We start from the raw sequence: 21,058 nt of genomic DNA, 5'->3' as shown, positions 1-21,058 counted from the left end.
GCGGTACCTTATAAAACAGACAATTTGATCTAGTGACCTTAATTTATTTGCTGCAGCAGCGCCACTTTATTGCCAATCCAAGAGTATGATTAACATGAGTTTGATCCTGGCAAACTTAATTATATTCGCTGTATGTGGCGAAAGAAATGGCCAATTCTGCTTGTTTACAAAGTCGGAACATGAGGGTAACACAGTAAACGTCACCCTTGTGCTTGTTTTGCCGCAGTAGGGTAACCACATATATCTCACAGTGAGGTTAATTTGTAACGGCCTCGGTTTGTGTTAACACTTGTTATTTGTTAGGAAAAAACTATAGCCAATATGTTCTCTTAAGTATGTGGTTACAATTTATTCACAAAGACAAATTGGAAAAAGGGTTCGCTTTCGCACAACTTTTTAAATACCAATTCGTATAAATTAATGATGTTCGCTCGATAACACGTTTGCGGAACATGTTGTTTGTGTAATTTCAATAGTTATTTGGATTTTATCAGTTTCTACTCATCAGCTTTAATTAAAATGATTGCTATGTTAGTAGACCTGAAGAATATATAAATGCATATATTAATGATGGAACAACAACAGTTGGATTATTTTCATGATTGATGATAGGTTATTTATTATATTATCTACCAGAGTTTCCAAATAATTGAGGAAAACTGACATTAAATAACAAAAAAATGTGGTAGCAGTTCAGTAAACGTTCAGTTATCATACATTTAATGATTGCTTGGAAATTTATTTGAATACCTACGTTTGTATTTTACGAAACCATTTTCTATACGTAATTTGTTTTGTCTTTTTTAATCATCTAGAAGTTTTAAGCTATAAAAATATTACGACAGTAATTTTTAGAAACATTATATCAAATTGCAATTCGGTACAGTTCATCAAAGTGAGTGAAGCTCCAGTTGTTCATCGAATTATTAAGTCCACTGCTTAATTTAAACGATATATATTGGTATTTTGTAAGTTATCCACAAATCTAAAAGCAATTTTGTGGTATCATCCATCAATTTAAAGAATTTTTTTTCTTTGAAAATGAACACAAATATTTTATCAACTATGTATAATTAGAAATTTTATGAATTACAAAAGTAATAAGACAAACAGACAAATTGCAGTATCGAAAACATAATTTGGTATGTTTTTTTATGGGGAGAATTATAATAAAAAAAATTGTGAATTAAATCTTTGGTAGAAAAAAGATTTGCATTAAATAAAATATATCCATGGATCTATTTGTCAGTGACAGCAAAGATTACTTTTAAAATTAAGTTTTTTCAGCATGGGATTTTTTTAATTGACACGATGCTTGGGCTTGGAACATTTATGTGCGATTTTTTTACAAAATAAAATAAAAACATGTTATTTGAATTCAACGAGTTTAGTGTTATCATTACGACCAAAAATATAATCAATTTTGTTAATTAGTTGGTTTTCAATAAAAAAGAAGTAGTTTAGCAAAAACAGTGGCACATTTAAATTTGGCGGAGTTTGCGTTACCATTATTACCACATTTTATCCAAATGGCCACAAAAACGACAAATAAAAGTTTTTTTGCTAAAACAAAAATTAAAAGAGGAGAAACCACAACTACATATATTTGAATTTAGTGAACATAGTGTTTCTGACAATAGCCCCTTTAAACAACCTAAAAGTTTGAAACAACATCAAAAGCTATTTCTCCTGCAGGGAATTTTTGTAGGTGTCAAATTTAAAGTGCGGCCCTGTGATTGGTTGTTCAGTCAAACTCCTACATTTCGTGCGGAATGTCAAACAGAAACAAGAAGGAAAAAATTAAGGAATGACAGAAAAAGAAATGTTTAATTTTATTGTGTATTGTCTAGAGTCGTAATTTATTAATTTTATTAGTAAATATTACGATACTATTATGTGGTGACCGGGTTCATAAATCATCAAATTTTAATTTTTCATTTATTATGCGCTTTTCTAGTTTATGACAAATTTTATGATCCACCAAATATGAGAGTGCTCGTAATAAAGTCCATTTATATAATGATTACTAATATGAGATTTCCATCTATTCCTGTGTCTATTTTGCTGTAAGTTGTTCTCTACAACCCACATAATGCATTTTAAATAAACAATTCCATCGAAACGAGGTTCAATACACCCTCTACATTATTTATGTTAATACCATTTCGAAAATCATCGTCGTCACGTGACGTCATAAAATCCTTATGAATCCTAGAATAGAGGGTGTCTTTGTTTACGAGTTTGGGCAACCATGGCGCGTCCATCGATTCGCCCTTTCAAGAGATTCAATTATTGATAGGTGGTTACAAATCACGTGAGCAGAATGTTTCGGGGAATTACTGCATTTTAAACTCAAGTATTGATGCTAAGAGATCACATGACAGGTTTCTTAACTTCAGCAGTTTATATCAAACTTTGAGTAAACAGAATGGTAGTGTTAAATATGGTGGAAATTTCAGGCGAACGATAATTGAGGAGTAATTTCCCGTTTTTTAAGAAGTTTAAGTAAACATGTTGGGTGCACTTTCAATATTTACATTAAATCATCTTTGTAGAGTAATGAATTGATTCATGAATATGTATTTTCAGAATGGGTAAAAGAGCAAAGTTTGCAATAATTTTATTGACCTAATAAAGTAAATTATGCTGGACTGCTTCAATTTTCTCGCTGGGAAAATACGAACGTAAGAAAGTTTGCAAGTTGTTTTTACCTCGAAATTGTTAATAAAAATTTCAATGTTTCAGTTGGTTTCCGTTTTAACTGTTCTAGAACAAATTAATGTTTTAGATAGGTACTTTTGCACCGGGACAAGATGTTGATGATTAGCCGATCGTTATTAGCGTCAATTCCGATTGCTAATTACCTGATAAGTGAGGTAGCACGTAGTGAAGTGTGCCATAATGGCTCTAAAATCCAGCATTTCACGTAAGTAGTATGCAAAACACAGAACCAACAGCTCTAAACGTCGCAGAATGCTAATTTATTATGCATTTATGGAAGCCCCGCTGACCCGTGCGCTGAAGACCATTGCCACCTTCGACACTGTCAGCAGCAGGAAATTTGTGATTTGTGCGTGTTCGTGTCTTCACCATCACTCGTACGTACGTGTCCTGAAGACAGAAATCAATACGATAAATAGATTCATTTCAAACATGGTTTTTAGCCATTCTTTTTGCTTCCACTTATATTTGTCTAAGGGAAAGTAGGACGGAATCCATAAGCATGTCATGATACGTTTCGGATTTTCGAAGGTGGCTTATGGTTTCCAAGTAGAGAAGATTCAACACACGCAAGGATAAGATAAGCTGATAACACAACCATGATTCACCCTTAAACATACAAGGGAGATCGCTTAGACACGATATACCTCTTCACAACTTTTGCCAGGGCCGGCTTCGTTTGCCTTTTGATAATTATGATGATAGAGGGAAATTTACCGATGCGCAGCGAAATTGTGGTGCGGTAGTTTCTGAAGAACACTGTACACCAAAGTAAAAAAAGAAAAGATTTTTATGCCGCTATTGTCACTTCGACTATTCTATTGTGAGAAAAGCGGTTAATTGGCCCCAGTTTGTTGCAGTTTAACGCGACATTTGGACCGTATTTCACGCGGAACTATTTGGTTTGTGCCGTATTGCTTTCCTAATGCAATAGTGTGGCACCAGACTTGATTTATTGAATTTTTCAGTGGTGACTGTCAGCAACAGTAGCAGACTTTACGGATAAAGATATGGCGGGATTTAGATTATAATTTCACATGCGATTGTCATAAAAAACAATATATGGGTGAAGGGTGGTGTATTTATACTGTCAAAACGGAAGTTTCGTTCAAACTATGCAAGGAAAAGGAGTTATTTCAATGGTTCTGCTCTTCAAAACAACACTCAATTTTCAAATTCTGCTTAACCAACGAAACCCTGTCTCAAAATTTAAACTCTGTTTACATAATAATTTCAAACTTTCCCCATCTCTGTGCTTATCTCCTTCATGATTATAAACTCACGTATGCACAAGTTAGCTGCTATGTGTAAAGGATGCTGTTTTTACACAGTGGCACAAATAATTCCCTTAAGCACGTTTTTCCTTTTCTGGAAAAAAGGTAGCGCTTTAATTAAAATTTTAATCTTTGGAATATGCTTTGTTTTCGTACACGTTTAATCACCTGTTACATTTACCACGTTTTTTCTAACATAATAAATTGGGATTTGAGCGGAAATTACATGGGTAAATTCCGAGCTTGACCCGTAGGATAACGTGTTTTGGATTTTATTATTTTTGTTTAAAATTTTAGCACGGCCATTAAACAGTTAAATCTAAAATGTATTTTTTCGTCTTTGATTTATTCTAAAAACAGTTAAGCTCTCGATCTCCCCTCGTCTATCTTTAATATAACTGCAGTTTGTCGAGATAAAGTCAGTTAATCTCTCTTTTTCAAGCAATCGATGGTGTCTAGACGGTGTTTATCATAACAAAAACACGTTTGGTTCCCATTATTTTAGAACGATTTCTAAAATCGCGTGACAAACCCACCGATTTATCCGTAAGTTCAGAATAAATTTGTGTGATTGTGTTTTAGGTTCTTGAATATTTTAAAATGTTGAAAATTTAACTTACAGTTACATGACTCTTTAGCTACAAATTAATTAAAGATTGTAACTAACAGAAAAAGAATCAGAAAGCTCCAGTTTGTGTTAATTATTGGCAATTAGAGTAACGATCACAAGTTAATTATTTACGTTTCCCTTCCCTACGTTAATCACAAAGACATCGATTTTATTCTGTTAATAAATAATAAACTCACATTTCAAGGGACAACCAACAAAAAGAGCATCACAATGATTGGGGTGCGTCAAATCAAACGAGCTCATCTTGATTTGCTAATAATTTAAAAACATGTAAAATCAATTAGGGGGAAAATGAATAATGTGTCCGGTTCAAAAGCACTCTGCAGCTGCTTTATTCATTTTTAATAGGTCACCGGTGAGGGTATTTTTGACAAAGGTCACAGCTTAAATCTTGCAATAAATAAATAAACATGTTCAATTTAGATTCACCGATATCTAGTCTACTGTTGGAATAGTTTTATTCATGCTAAAATTAATACCAATTTGCATAAATTTAACGCTGAATATGAGAAGTTGGAACTCTAAGTTAAAAGACAAGCAACTTTTCATGATTTAGCATAGTCGACGGAACTAATGGTAAGCTTTAGCAATTCAAATCAAATTTGTATTAATTTAGCATTAATTCCGATTACAAATCAAAGTTGTAGCTTGGAGCTAGAAAAGTGTTTCAGTATGAATCTCGCACTGATGAAAAGAACAAATTGTTGCAGTTCTGAATGCTTCACAGAGAGGTTTATGTCTTGTTTCTTGTTCGTCAAACATTGATCGCTTTGGTAAACCCACACATGTTAAGTGGGTGTCTCTACTAATTAGTGTGTAAACGATGAAAGTGAGGGTGCTGATGTAAGATCCGAAGTCAAAAATGGCTCGCATAAAGCAGAAGAGCTCTTACTACTAGATTACAGTCTAATTGCTCCGGTTAATTTAATTTTGCTCTACCAACATTATAAATTGTTTTACTGGTTGCTGGTAAAAAATTGGTTGAGTGAAGCACTTCTTGTAAAGTAAAATAAACTTTCGTAACCAATTTCGAGAAAGTGTGGAACACGATCACCTCATTTCTCATTATCTGAATCTTGAACGAAAGAGTGGTGCAAAGTTCTTGACATTCTTGCGATTTTTCGAGAATTGATTGGAGTTTTAGTTCGACGATATGTCACCTGTCGAATGTTGTGAAAGAGATGCTGTTTTCGCTTGCAAATTACGTCAAAAAAGTCGAACGAAGTACTCTTGAAACACGAGCACTTCTCTATAAAATTCCGTAATGTACAAAACCATTATTAAATACATTTTTGAGACATTTTCCACCCTTCGATTGATATAGTCGTGTCGCACCAGTTCATCTTCCCTTATAATTCACTTTCAATTTCACCCTTCTCGCTGACACTTTAGCCCCTTTTGACGAAGTAGGGTCCTGTCACAACACGTATCCATTTTTTTCTAATTGAATGCTCCAACAGTCGTTAATAAAATATAAGAAATGAATTTAACAGACGGTCCAAAGATTCCTGCTCATATTTCATGTGGACCGCACAAAATGTACACGTGTTTACCAACAGTGTGTCGGCTATCAACATAAATAATGTAAGTGAGCCCCTTCAAAGTTGTGTACAAAGGTACTGGGATATTTACGTACGTTCAGAGTCATTCTGGGGTCTGCCTGGGTCAGAACTCCATACACCGAGATCGTCCTGGGGGACACGATCCGCTTTAACCATGCTTTGATGCATTACTACACGAATAATAGCGAAAGAGGGAGATTTGCACCGGAGGCCACGAATAAAAGCAACCTGATGCTGCGCCGCCACTGGCGATTGATCGCAGTGTAACAATATAAAGCAGAAATTTAAAAAAAATAATAATGAAATTTTGGTGGAGGCGCCGGGCAAATAGATTTGACTGGATTAAAACTTGAGGTAAATTTTATTTTGTCAGTAGACCTCAAAATGTTATTATCATTTACACCCTTTTGTATGCATGGAAATGCCGCTGCGGCCACATCGGTCTAATTTTGGTGCTAGTAAGAGCGTCTGCGGCCGAGAACAAGGCAATAAAAGTGTAATTAAGTCTAGGGCCAATAAGCGGGTTTGCGTTATCGGGGGTGTTGGTCGGGGGCGGCTAACAAATCTTGGCTGTGTAGTTGTCGGACGCATCCTGTGTTTGGACAAGGGCCTTGTTTGTCGATGTTATATTTGAACAGCTCACGGAACAGCCGACATTTACATGTCTACTGTATATATAACGAATAAATTAATTCCACTTAATCTATACAGTCATAAGTCTTTTTACAGGACGCCGCCGGAATAAAATAACTATTAATTTATGCGATTCACATTTTATGTGTTGCATAATTACACGAACGATAGAGTGAGGGGTTGTTACAGCCACTAAATGGGAGCATAAAAATGATGAAATGGTGCTTTATTCATTACGGTTTTTTGTATTTGCAAGGGTGTTTGCTCTTGCCGGAATTTACAAGGATTAAATTATTTATAGTTATTGCTTTGTTTTACTTTCATTATTTACTAACACCTTTGCTAATATTAATGTAAATAGTACGTTACACAGAATGTTGACAACAATTTGAAGTGGAGATCGTTGTGCTGTTAAGCTATTGATTTTTGTTTTGATAAAATTTTGTACTAGAAACATGCAAATAAGTACTATCTCATTAAATCAAAACGTGCAGAGAGTATAACAGCCGTAAAACAGCTAAATTATGCACAATAGATATACGATCTAAGTTGAGAAATTGTACAAAGTGTTACCACTAGCGTATTTAGAAAGTATAAAAAATTGCCTTTTCAACTGCAGTAACGATCTATTTCTATACTTATTTTCACTTAGAAATAAATTATATTTTTATCAACGCTTCATTTAATATTTCCTGCATTATTTGCACTGTTTAAATCGAATTTTATCTTTTAAGGTGAGTCCGGATTAGTGCACTTCTAATTTTCCACGCCACTGACCCATGCTCTTGCAAAGGTAATACATTATTATTAGATCGTATAAGGCAGTCTAGGTCCGTAAAAATTTACGACGGCTTTAATGTGTAAGAATGTTTAATCTTGGAAGAATTGCAAAAAAGCTAATAAAGCAGACAATAAATCATAAAAAAAAACCTAACGGAATACAAGAATAAGTAGGATAAATTCTAATTTCCGTATCCGAATGAATTACGACGCCGAATATTTTCTTTAAGGCAGTTAAGTTTGTACGTTTCCGCAAATTGCCTCGGGGAATTATCGACATGATTATCCATTCTTTCTCTCATTCATTATCATAATTTATTAAAAGGCGAATTTTTACCGCTATCTCAAAGAAAGAAAGTCCTTTTTTATTTATTGGAGACAAAACAAGAGTGGGAAAGACAAGCTATTTTGATTAAAAGTAAAATTCAGGATAATGCTGAAGTCTAAGCGAAAGTTAAAAAGTAATTTTGTTTGCATTTTGAACTCGACATAATTTCCTGCGTTTCCGTTTACCTTCCTTAGGGGATTGTGAGTCTAACCATGATGTGATTTTTTAATTATTGCAATTATTCTACCCTAATGAAATAGCGGGTGTAACAGAGCTAAAATATCAACCGAGAGAGCGGTACAATAAATTGTTATTGTTCCTTGAAGTTGCTGGGTGGACAACCTTTGAAAGACACGCTTCTTGTTCTAAGACGTCGGCAAAAGGCTATGGAATATATTCTATTCTATTCTAAGTATAGAGAAAGCTTTTCAAAGGAACATAAATAAATTTCTAAACAAATACGTAGTGGATAAATAACCAACAATACGTGAGTTTCCAGTCCAATATCTTTTATGAACGTACATTAATGAAATTTAAAACCAAGATAACTGAAGAGGTAAAGATTTATTTGATATTGCAGACGACGCTCTTTTCTTAAAAAGGTTAAATTTATTTGTCTTCTTATAAATTTAAATCGTTTAAAATTAATCTTATCTAAAAGAAAGTTTCAAAAATTACAGCCGTTCGCTGAAAATTAACCGTACCTATAGCAGGTTTAGTTTCCAAGACAAAGAGCAAAACGATAATTTAACATTTCTAGAAGCGACAAAATTAATGTACGACGATTTAGTTACTTGTAAATAAGAGGCCTCATAACATGCTCAATCCTATTCCGGCTTTGAAGTCTACATAAATTTCGGATATTCTTGACATTTTGTGTCAATTTGTTGTTTTTAAATTTTTTTATTTAAGGTTATAGCCAGATTGTAAGTCATTTTTACTTATAGGGATTTATTGCGCCTTGGTTCGTTATTTAGATCATTAGCAAATTATTGCAATGCAAGCAGGGTCAACTAATTCTTTAATTAAATTTTTAATTTTATTAAAACCTTTTCACAAATTACAAAGATAAAAGTCTTAAGTGGCTATATTTAAGTTGACATATACATATAGTAGTATAGATATGTAACTCCACGAGGGCTGGCAACTTTTTAGTCGGATTATACATACTTTTGTATTGTACTTAGTTTTCGTCGATCGCGTCATTGACATTTTTTCGTAAATAGTTCTAAAAGGTATTCAATAAAGCGGTTTACGCCGTCTGTTACATAAAAGAACATCTTGAAATACAAAACATATTCCATAGACCATTTAACTTTACGCTTATCTGCAGAGAATGATGCGAGAGGTCGACGATCTTTGCATGAAGTTTCTTCCACTTCGATACTTTTATGCTTTTACAACACCATTTTTTGCACCATCGGAAATAGCTAGCGACTTCTCTTATCTCCCAGAAAAATCCTTTTCTTTCACCCACAATTATTTGTCATTTCCAGCAATTCCGTGCTTCTGACTGACCACAATTTCTTAATTTTTCATCGAAATGAAATGCGAGACGGTATTCGTGCGAGAAAAGAATAACAGAAAGTGGATTCGCCGCTTTAATAGTCTTTATTGGACTTCTATTGTGTTCTCACCCTTACACTTCTACACTGTGTAATAGTTTATTATCCGATTCTGGCTCGAAGAGCGGTTGTCGGGTCTTTCTTTCAAGTTTTTACGGAGAGTTGTCGATTAGGCGCGGTTAAAGTGTAATTAGCAGAGTTGAATGGCGGTGTCAACGACAGTCTTAACATCGAGCCTCTCAGTGCGTTTTTTCAACTCCTAATTTTGTCGTGTTGTGTCGTTAAATTCGATCATATTAAGACCCTTCACAAATTGAAACTTTTCCCATTATTCTTTCCCACAAAAATTGATCGGAAAGGGGGGCGCTTATCGGAAACGCTATTTGTGGTTAATTTGGGTGTAGCAACGTAGACATGCTTCCATTAACTGACGCATTTTTTGTCCAGAAAACACCCCAAGATTACCCAAACTGCGCCAAACTAGTTTCCCTCAATCAAATTATTCATACGTATAGTTCCTATTACGAAAGTTTGTTTCCACTCGCCTTATTCTTGTTATATGCAAATACTCTGCATTCAATTTAGTATGGATCAGATGCAAATTGTTTTATTACCATAATAACCCATAATATTATAATTTTTAGTACAGTGGACCTTCGCCGGACGTCGAGTGACTTTCCCACTTGATAACGGAATTAATGAACTAACTTGGATACTTTGGTCTAATCACTAAATTAGTTTACACTTTTGGTCGGGAGAAAATGGAATGCGACCTGTGTGCCACCTTTAGAACAATTTGGGCAGTCTGCCATGAAATTACCAAGGAATGCAAGATTTGACAGTTTTAGTCTGCGGTAATTTCGGCCATTTTCGATCGATCTACTTTAATTTTTAATAGCGTTGTTGTAAGCAACAAGTTTAGTAAAAGTTGTCGCTTTTATGACAACCACCGCAATTAGAAGGCGATTACGGAACGGAAGTATTATCATTATCAAATTCAAACAAACCCCAAACACACGGTATGCTATTGACATTTTGAGACTTGTTGGTTCAATTCTCAATCTATTTTACCTTCAAGGTAAATTATCCAACACGGTATTTTTACGTTTATCCAACTCAACTATGTATATTAAACGCTAACCCTCGTCTTTCCTTTATATCCCTAGAGTCTAAAATCCCTCTTCGAGCATATTTTAAACCAAGCAGGTGTACTGCGGCAACCCTTTCCTAAATACGTACTTGCTCTCGATATTTATTGAGCTCAGCCTGTCTGTATGAAGCATTACAATGTTGCTACGGCTCAATTTCTTCTTCCGTTCAGGTCGCTTTCTGTAATACCAATATAATTGCTTATAGTCTGTGAGACCTCTTTGGAAGCACCTGTTACTGTAATCTGAAGAGGCTCATATCCACGTGCTCGACGTGTCCAGGTGTGATTACAGTGATGGTTTTAAGTATGGTAAAAATACTTTATTTGGCTTAATTAAATTAATCGATTTACTTTGTGTTGTAAGCATAATGGGTTTGGAGCATAAAAAATTCCTTACAAATGGAAAGCTCATCAATAATGTAATGATAATTATAGGGTTTTATAAAAACGCAGTTTTTATAGCTGGTTATTAAATATCTTTTCAATTGACATTACACAAAATTGTAAATAATTCATTCGTAGAGGCAAACCAGTGATAAATCATTCAAATCTTGCCACTTCTAGTATTTATATCGATTATCAATAATTATAACTTTAAACTTAAATAGAGTATTATCTCATTTAAGTACAATCGGTGGGTATAATGAAATTTCATGTACATACGTAATTATAATTCTACCAAATTATTGATTTTCGATAGGAGTGTCGTTTATTTTTATTTCATACATCACACCATGCGCAAAAATTTTGAATTCATTTTTGTTCTAAAAATAAATTTTGAAATGTTTTGTGTTATTTAAATTAATTATTCATATATGTGTTTTGTTATAATAACAGTCCTGAAAAACGTGTCTAAAATCGATACATCATTAGATAAACAGAAATTCTGTTTGTTTGAGATATTTTTGCAATGGAGGTTTTATTTTAATAATTTTAGTTGTAATTAATAGTTATCTAAAATTAACAGAAATACGAATCTTTAAGGATATACAATTTACATTTTATTTTATTGTAAATTTTATCATAAATCTATTTTATTTAATGCACGCATTATAAAAGTTGGCAGCAAAGCTCTCTAGTAATCAGAATTGACATGCATCTCTAACTTATCTCTATCAAATTACGCTGATCTCTAAAATTGCTTCTTTGTAAGTACATAGATAACTTTTTTGCAGGAATAGTTACGTATAGTTAGAATTTTAATTTGTGAGTAATTTAAAAATGTAACTTTTCGGATCTGTTATCAAGTTATCACAATTATTAGGTGAAGGGTGCGGAATATTGGATTAACGGTTATATCGCACTTTTGAGTTATTACTGTTATTAGATATTACCTACGCGACGTAAATACCTCTAAAATTACCCACTTGTATCATAAATAACAATTATCCTGGCCACGTTAAAATTAAGTGAAAACAACAGAATAGAAACGTTTTATTGTCTTGAGAAACTAAAAACAATGCAACTTTAGCAATGAATGCAACTGAAGAAAATGATAAAAAACTCCTTCGGGTTCAAATCCCTTCAATTCACCTTCCGTATAAACGCTGAAGATAAACAGCTGTTTTGTATTTTTAAATATTCAACTCTTTGTAGCAAACTTCGTTCAGCATTGTTGTTGACAAACCCTTTATAACAGTAAAATTACCCTAATTTTCATTTTTATATTTAATTTCTTCAATTTAGGACGTTTGATGTTGGCCACATAAATTTAAGCTTTTGAATGCACAGTACCGACAAAGAAAAAAACAAAATATTTTGAATTCTGGCGGTCTGGTCTCTTCCCCCATCACAATAACACCGACAGCTGGCGTCATAGCTGGTCCAAGTTCATTTTTAATTATACATGCGGTATAAAGCATTATCTTGTTTTCAGGACGCGCCAGGACTTACGAGCCGTATAAATAGTTAATATAGCAAGTCCTGCTGCAGCAGGAACATTTGGCCAGTCGCAACGTCAGATTAGCCATGCAAGCACTGACCATTAACTGCGCTCATTTTGTGGTTTTTACCCCAATAAAGTACAACTAGATTCAAGTACATTATCCTGCAACCCTCATTCAGTGCGACCTTGTGACTGTTGAAAAGGTTCTTCAAATATGTATGTACGAATATTGATTCACTTGCGTCAAGCTTAGTGTAAGGGTGGAAAAATTTATTGCTAGATGTTGATGATTACACGGATAATAATTAATGGTGGAGGATTAATATCTGGAATTTGTCAAGAAGGAACGTTAACCTCAATATATTATGTTAGAAATGAAATGATGAATAATTTAGCTATTTAAATTAATGAGCCATTAACTCGAATTGTCGTTACCACAACCCCCGTCCCCGTCAGTACCAGCCACATTTATATTTCCTTGCTTCTCAAATAACGACCGGGTTGTAGACGGAAGAAACTTCACTGCCAAATGAAAAAAATCGTTGAGAAAAGCGTTTCTTTCACTATAATGTTTTACTTGTAGTTATAGTTTTTTCATTAAAGTCAAAATAACCATTTTACTTATTTAAAATTGCAGTTTTTAGTTAGGTAAAATTCAAGAAAGGTGAGTTTTTTTGTAATTTTTTCTTTTAAACACATATTCTTTACATTGTAGTTCTATTTTCATATACAGGTTCTGAAACAGCTCCTGAATGAAGCATTCCGCAGTAAAATTACGAACAAAAAATATTTAAACTCAATAGTTTAAAAATTAAAGCTATTTAAAGTAAATAAATCCCAAGTGTTACAATCATTTTAAGTTACCAATTATATTTCTTGTTACAAAAAAAATATATATTTGAAAATTGGTTTGTGTATCTAAATTTTGGTGCCTACAAAAATTCTCTGCAGAAAAAATGAGCTTTAGATTGATCTGACTCTGCTGTTATTGGTTTAATTCACAAAATATTTCATTTGATTTTTATAAATTTTATCTTAAGCCTGTCGCGTTTTATGTTGAACCAAGGTAATGTCTTCAATTGTACTTTTTCGTTCAAGTTTTCTGCTCAATTTCGAACCGGGAAATTGAATTCCCTGCTGTGGACTGTAAAGACTTTAGCAGACAGTTTTACGTGCCGTGGACGGTAACTGTATTTTGTTATCTTAGAAACAACAAATTGACAAATGTCATGCATGACACATTAAAATTAAGAAAGTGTTTATTTGACTTATTAGAGGTTTAAAGTACTTTGTCCAGAGAGATTCGTACTACAGCTAGCTCTAATTACTGAAATCTTCAAGAAAAAAAGGGTTTTGTCCGGACGAGAATCATTTTTCCTGCAGCGGATTGATGGAGGAAGCAAAATTACAAAAAAAGCAAGAAATAAAATATATAAAATAAAATACCTGTCATCGAAAACGACCAAATCAAATTCGATAACCTGCAGGAGTTTTAAAAAAGTTGATCATTGTTGTTTAGTCCGTTGCAGGAAAAATGAACATGTTTTTTGAGTTGAAAAATTATGATCATGGGATTAATAAAAAATGTAGATAAATAAGAAATGAATGCTAATAAAAACTTCAAACGAGACACTTGTACCTTAAAAAGTAGACTCAAATAAAGTTGCCAGAGCCACGTTTTTCTCACAACGTCCATTATTATATCAATTTTTCATTTCTTAGAAATTGAACCCTTAATAAAAAAATTTCTCCACCTGAATGAGGCAAACGAGCGATAAAAAACTTCCCTTTTGCTGATAAATTTCAAGGCTATAAATAAGAAATAAACATCGGTCATATCTCGAGTTTATTCAGACGTCCGTGGGAATTGGCGGTAATGACAGCAAACTTAGTGACCTAATAAACTTTAGTTCGCACTCTGTATGGCGTTCGCCCATAAACATTTCAGTGGAGCGAAATATGTGATGATGATACACAACAACACGGACATTTAGAAATACAGAAACGCGAGAGAAAAAGACACCTTGATACTCAACAAATAGGTGAAGACAAAGATGGTCAAAGTGCACATTTATTAACATTACATTGTGTCACGTACGGCTGTTACTCCCGTACTCCCTTTTCAACGTGACTCCGTGATTTTTCTCCCGTTATTCGTTCTTCTACAACGTTTAACCTTCGTTGATTTGTCTGGTAATTAACAGAAAAAACAGTAAATGCTTGATTTGATGTTTCTGCGCCAAATCCGTCGTTTATGATGTATCGTACCTATAAATTCGGGCGTCGTTTATTTGTCGAAACAATTAATTATTCGATTTATGGGTTGGACTCATTAAAATGTCATAATAAATGCGTTTCGATCGTAAAGAAGCCGGGACTTCGTAAAAATAAAACTGCCGTCGGATGGACTCAGCCAACCCGAACGTGTAATTAATCAACTGTCTTCTTCTACTTTACGACGCAAGCAGTTTATTTGGTTTATTTGTTAGGTATTAAATCGATGTGTTAGCTTTGATGGGGATCTAGCAAATGGATTTGAGACAATGGGGATGTTTACTCTCGTCGTTAAACATCTAATTGCTGAGACGAGGTGCTGTGTTTTTCACCTCAAACTTTCAATTAAAAAAATGTGTAATTAGATTCCTGTTTGTATTGGTGAACTGAATGGATCTCTAACCAATCTGATGTGCAATTCAAGTAGTAATTAATTGGATATTGGTAATGTAATCATATCGTACATGTTTAGAAATCGGCACATCTTGGTTACAAATTTCCAGTTCACACCAATGATCGTAGTTACCCGATAACGCTAACTACAAGAACGAATCAATCGAATTGAATTTTTGGTCATTATAGGTATAAAGGTTTCAGAATATCGGCAAATTTCAAAAATAAAGAAACGTCAAATTGTTTTTTTGGTTTGTTGCTTTGTTGGAATAAATTAAAAATTAAAATTCGAATATTTATTACAATAAAATGTCTTTAATCCGTCCTTCATGCCCTCCAAAACAGGAAGCCCTATTAAAATGTGATCAAACTGGAATAAAAAAATCATTGATCAAACGCCCCGAAAACTAATAAAATCGGTTAAAAAATGAAAAAGGTTCGAGTAGGGAAATAGTTTAAAATTTCAATTTTAATTTTGAAAATACCACGTCGACGTTGACATGTTCCTGATCAAGAGGTTACACTCTATATTAGTGCAAATTTTCAGAACAAGTTAAAAATATACCTACATATATCCACAATTCTGTGATTTGCTCGTCAAGGGAGATTTTTCCAATTCATTGTTTTCACAAATTGTTTATTTTATAAGTTTATAAAAATTGGAATGAATTTATATGACTTGCCACAGAGAGAAATTTTGATCGACCCAAAAGTGTCGCGCTGACAGTTAAAATGTTCTAACTAACTGCTGGAAAAAGTAAAACGGTCCGTGTTTGTTTATCTCTAATTTTAAGTGATTTCCAATCACCTCAACACTATACGTGCCATGCACATAGAATGTTTCAATTTTTATAACGTTTGAAATTAAGTCAAGAAAGAGAAAAAATGACAACCAAATGAGAGGAACAAAATTAAATTTAAAAATACTCATTTATTGATAAATTAAATTCCTGGATTTTAGAACTGTTATATGATTGCGTACATCTTTATTTATCTAAAAAGTAGTATTAACAATATTGTCAGCTTTTATGCGTTTGGGTGTAGTTTAGCTTCCATTTATTAATTCTAGCATACATGTGACATGCCAGGCGAGAGAAATTTTGTGCCTTCAAACTTTAATTTCAAAAATGTTATCAAAGTGATCTGTGTAAATCATAGTGGTTCTTGTGGAGTCCTTAATATTTTTGCATTTTTTGGCGCTGCCACCAAATTTACTCATTTATATGAGCAGATCCGGGTATAAAAACATATAAACAAAACTGAAAAGTTAAATTATTAAAATTATCGGACTAGGAAAAAAATGGACTGTTTTAATTCATGTAATTTAGTTCTGACAGGGCATAACTAGATGCAACAAAATTTGTAATTAAAATGTCCGTTAAGAAGTTAAGAAGTAGTTAACTACTAAATAAACAAACAACGCTTTTTTACTTCAGCTCTTAGTAGATCATGTTACTAAGTTCTATTGTAAAAAATGTAAAATGTATCGACAGGTTGCAGCAGCTCAGCTATTGTTGTTTCAATAACGTGTTAGAAGTTTCAAAGGAAGGAACAATACGTGCATAAAAACGTACATAATTGAACGGACTGTAGCATGTTATGAAAATAAATGCATTATATCAAAACAGGAAAGATAAGTCTTTCTAATAATTAATGTACATTAATCCAAAGTTGTGCTGTAGTAAGCTGGATGTTACAGACACAAAAATAAATTCAGCAAATTAAAATATAGTCCTCATTTTCGTAATAACTTCTAAATGCAAAAATATTGTGAATTAACTACTAGCTCTTCTAATTAACTAAACTGGTGATATTAATTTTCCGGCAAAAGTCAACAGCATCTGAAGGTATAATTTTTCAATAGCAAGTGAACTTTAATTTTTTAAAGTACTTTTGTTTCAAAAACCTTTTAGCTGATATGCGTCATAATTCATGTGACCCCATTTTGTCATTGACAAATAGTGACCACAGTAACTAATCTTGGACACATAATTTGGTTTCAGCCATAATTAACGATACGTACTAGTTAACGGCACAAAATCAATTGTACAGTATTGATTTTTTGTTGCACAAAGTAGTCTATTTGTAGAAAAGTAGGTTTTATTGTCCTGCATGTTGCCGCTCTACAACCTCTGATAATGAATTGCTGGGAACAAAATACCTTTCATGACTCGGTCTGGTACGCTACCTACAAATTACACCCTACACTAACTCATAAGCATCACCACGCGACACCCTCCCTTTAAAAAACTTTCCTCTTCAAACAGAGTCATAAAAGAATCGACAGAGTGAAGGAGTCGAGCGTACTGTCATGCAAGCAAGCACCCCCAACTTCGACTTATAATCTAACTTCAAAATTACTCAATCAAAATCCACCGAAGCATTGTTCCGATCTTCTCCCCTTGATCCTATGTACAAAACTTAGGCATCAAAACGTCCCGTTATCCACCGCAGGATTAATAAGGGTGTTGCGAGGCACTACAGCCCCTTCGTAAGAGATAAAACAAATCTGAGAACTTGACGTTATGAAGGGGGTCTTCTCTTCGTTTTTGTGTGGCGATGTTTACAATTACCTTTGCGTGCTATAATTTAACGTGTAATTAATTGTAGGACAATCACTGCTTCGACGTTTATTGTGCCGCAATTTTACCTTAAATTCGAGTGGTTGTGATGATAGTTTTTGATGATGAGGAGATGAAATTCGTGAAGATAAATTGCAGTGATATTAATATTCTGAGGAGAAAGGTTGTCTCGAAAACAAGGTATTAGATAAAAGCTCATTTAAACTGTCAAGTAATTTTGAATATTTTATCAATTTACGGAGCTTGAGGAAAATGCGGCAAATTTTATTTACTTACTTCTTTGAATTCTATTCACGCTTCTATGTATACAGGGTGGTTTTAAACAAAATTTCTAACACATAAAAGGCTTGAAATAATACTGCAGAACTTGGTATGTGTTTGTATTTTAAGATATGCTTCGTTTTATACTACAAGAGTAAAATGAAGTTAAATAAAAAAAGAAAGGAACGGCAGATGCCACTTAAATGAATGGAGCAAACCTGTTAAATTTTAGCACATTTTTATTACTAATAAAGCAGGTTATTTTGTTTATTTCTACTGTAAATCATCCGCAGATTTTTCTCGATTTGATTATACATACTTTTCCACGTTGCAAGCATTGCAGCAATCGTTTATTTTATGAGAACGTTATTCACAACATTCGTGTAACTGGAATTAGAGCATCACTCTAGCCCTGTTTCTATCAGATTAGCACACCATTACCGTATTTCCATCTGAAACATTTATCACCCGTTAAACTCTCGTTTTCCAGATTCTCCAGAAACAAATCAAAGCATTGACCTAAAATAGAAAACTTGGGAACGTTTCCACAAGAGTACAATGATTTGTTGTTATTTTCAATTTTATTCATACTTATTTTAGTACGAAGTAAATTACATTGTAAGACTCGCAAGATCTCTAGAATAGGAATTCTGTTGCGAAGTTTTCAAACATCGTTGTAAAATTAATTATCCGGTTAATTGCACATCCAATGTTTATCCAATGAATTTTCCGATGGTTTTACGTTTTGCGAGTTAAAAGAGCACGCTGGATAAATAAATTATTAATGATAAATAAATTCGTAAAATTTGCTCAACACTACTTTATTTTGTTAAGGATTAAATGACCACATGCGCAGGATCTGCCAAAATAAAGTTAGAAACGGAATCGTTTGTTGTAATTGTTGCCAAATTCTAATTATTTTAAGTTGGTATGCTGCTTAAAAAAGAACACGCTGAATCACTTATTGTTTTATTTTGGGTGTAAAACTTCGCATGTTGCTTTAAAAAATTACAGCGGTGTAAGGAAGTCATTCGATTTGTTTGTACAACAGCGCTTTGCAGCATAAGAAATTGAAAATAAATCCTTGGAAGCATCTTGCAAGCTCTTTGCTTTGTTCTGCTAACATTAGTATAAAACAAATCAGGAGAAATTGCGTTAGGGGTGAGGTATATTAAGACAGATTTCGAGTATAAAGGGTGCAAAACCACGAGCATTTACAGAAACTGAGACAATGTGCACACTATTATGCTAACAACGGGGCAAATTCCTCGGATTTTATCTCTGAAAGCAGCAAGAGTAATCAAGGAAGAAATTGTAAAAAATGTCTAACAATGACACAAGGAATTTTGGTAGAAACGCGCTTTGATAAGTTGTTCACATTATTAATGAACTCTCTTAGAGCGGAATGGTTTCAATTCGTATAAATCTTTGTAGCAACAATTCTCTAGAGATTGGTTATCTAACTTTAAGTAGTAAACTAATTTCCAGGGGATTATAACAGATTGGTTACTTCGATAATAGCCGTTTAGTTATAGTTTATTGCTTCCACAAACAACGATTACAGAGTTGCTGGAAAACTCAAAATACCAGAACCAGCCTAACCATATTTTTTCATTTCTGTTGTTAATCAGAAACAGGTTCTAATTACCGCAGCTTTACTGCCAAATTCGCAACATTTAATATCGTCCTTGAATTTGACAAATTTTGTCAAAATGTCAAGTTGTAAATCAATTACTCTGCTGTTGCTGATTTAGAAATCCTCCGACACCAAGGTGGGAGTAATGGCGAATCAATATGTAGATAGCAAATGTAGGCCAATTTAATCGTATATGGATTCATCAGCAGCGATTTTATGGACTTTCCAACGTATTTTGAGAGATCCCTTGCAAGCACAATTTCTGTAAAACAAGTAAAATTATTCTGATGATTATGTGTTTAATAATGTGGTTGGCATTGGATAATATGATAGTGAATAAATCCGCGCAGGCAAATTTATTGGTTTTTAACTGAATTATTTTAATGAATTTTTGAGTGAACTGGTTTGATTTATCTATGGATAAAAATTTACCTTTTGACAATTTGGCTTTCATTTATAGTTGTTTATGGAATAAATGGGTTATTTTAGATATTATTTATAGAAAGTATAGCTGGTACCTTAATTAAGAACTTTCTAATAATTCACGTATGTCGTACACGGAATTTTCTCTTAATAACAGTGATAACAAATTTGAAATAGTTATTTACATTTATGTATCTGTTACTGTTACTACAGCTATGTTTAAGCCGAAAGTGAAGGCGACACTTGCTAAAGAGCCGAAAAATTCTTACAATCCGAGATCTGTAAAAAACCGATAAACCATATAAACCTAAATTTACAATGTTGAGCTGGCAATTCTTTGACAATGTTATTTCCAATTTTCGAATCTACCAATAGATGTTGAGAGCATCGTTAAGTTTAGTGATTTTGAATTGACTTTGACACAAACTGAAATGTCTACTACTGCCAAATTTTCACTAAAACCTGTATTTCTATCACAGATGCTCAGATAACAATAAAAATGGACCAAAAATGTGATGCACCATAAACATCAATCTAATGATTTTTAAAATTATTTTAGTAACGTTAATAGACTAAAATTTTCATTGACATTAATTGTCAGATTTGTAACTAAAATCGCTAAAGGTTGTTTTTCCTTGTAGGACTATTTTACACAGGCATGGCCTACCAAGATGTCAAATATTTTGAAATGGAGTACACAACAAACTGAAGAGAATTATTTATGTATTTGAAATTTATGTTTTATTGATTTGATGTGTAAATTTTATATCTTGGCGCCGGTTGTTTGTTTAGCTGAAGATTGGCATTGTAACGGACACGAAAGATCATAAATGTAACAGCATGACGTAAAGGAAACTCTACAATTTAAAAATATGACAACATGACAGGTCAAAACGTCCGAGTATCAACCAATTAATTTATAAGTAGTTGCCAATAGATCGTTCAATGCATTTGTTTAAT

At 33.3% G+C, this 21,058-nt stretch overlaps 1 protein-coding gene across 3 annotated transcripts in view; it reads left to right on the top strand.

Moving 5' to 3' along the window:
• Positions 1-21,058, top strand: part of LOC148178344 (uncharacterized) — a 165,968-nt gene that overhangs the window by 12,536 nt on the left and 132,374 nt on the right. Inside the window, exon 3 of one of the 3 annotated variants that reach the window (XM_088030840.1) lies at positions 7,556-7,614. The exons of the other annotated variants lie outside the window; for them this stretch is intronic. The gene's annotated coding sequence lies outside the window, so the exon portion shown is untranslated. The remainder of the gene's footprint in view (positions 1-7,555; positions 7,615-21,058) is intronic. 3 annotated transcript variants of the gene reach the window in all.

This window comes from Gnatocerus cornutus, chromosome 2 (assembly GCF_029298725.1).
Source record: "Gnatocerus cornutus isolate USDA-ARS CGAHR chromosome 2, icGnaCorn1.1, whole genome shotgun sequence".
Lineage (NCBI taxonomy): Eukaryota > Metazoa > Arthropoda > Insecta > Coleoptera > Tenebrionidae > Gnatocerus > Gnatocerus cornutus.
Note: the sequence above shows the minus strand (reverse complement) of the source record. Positions and strands in the feature narration are given on the sequence as shown.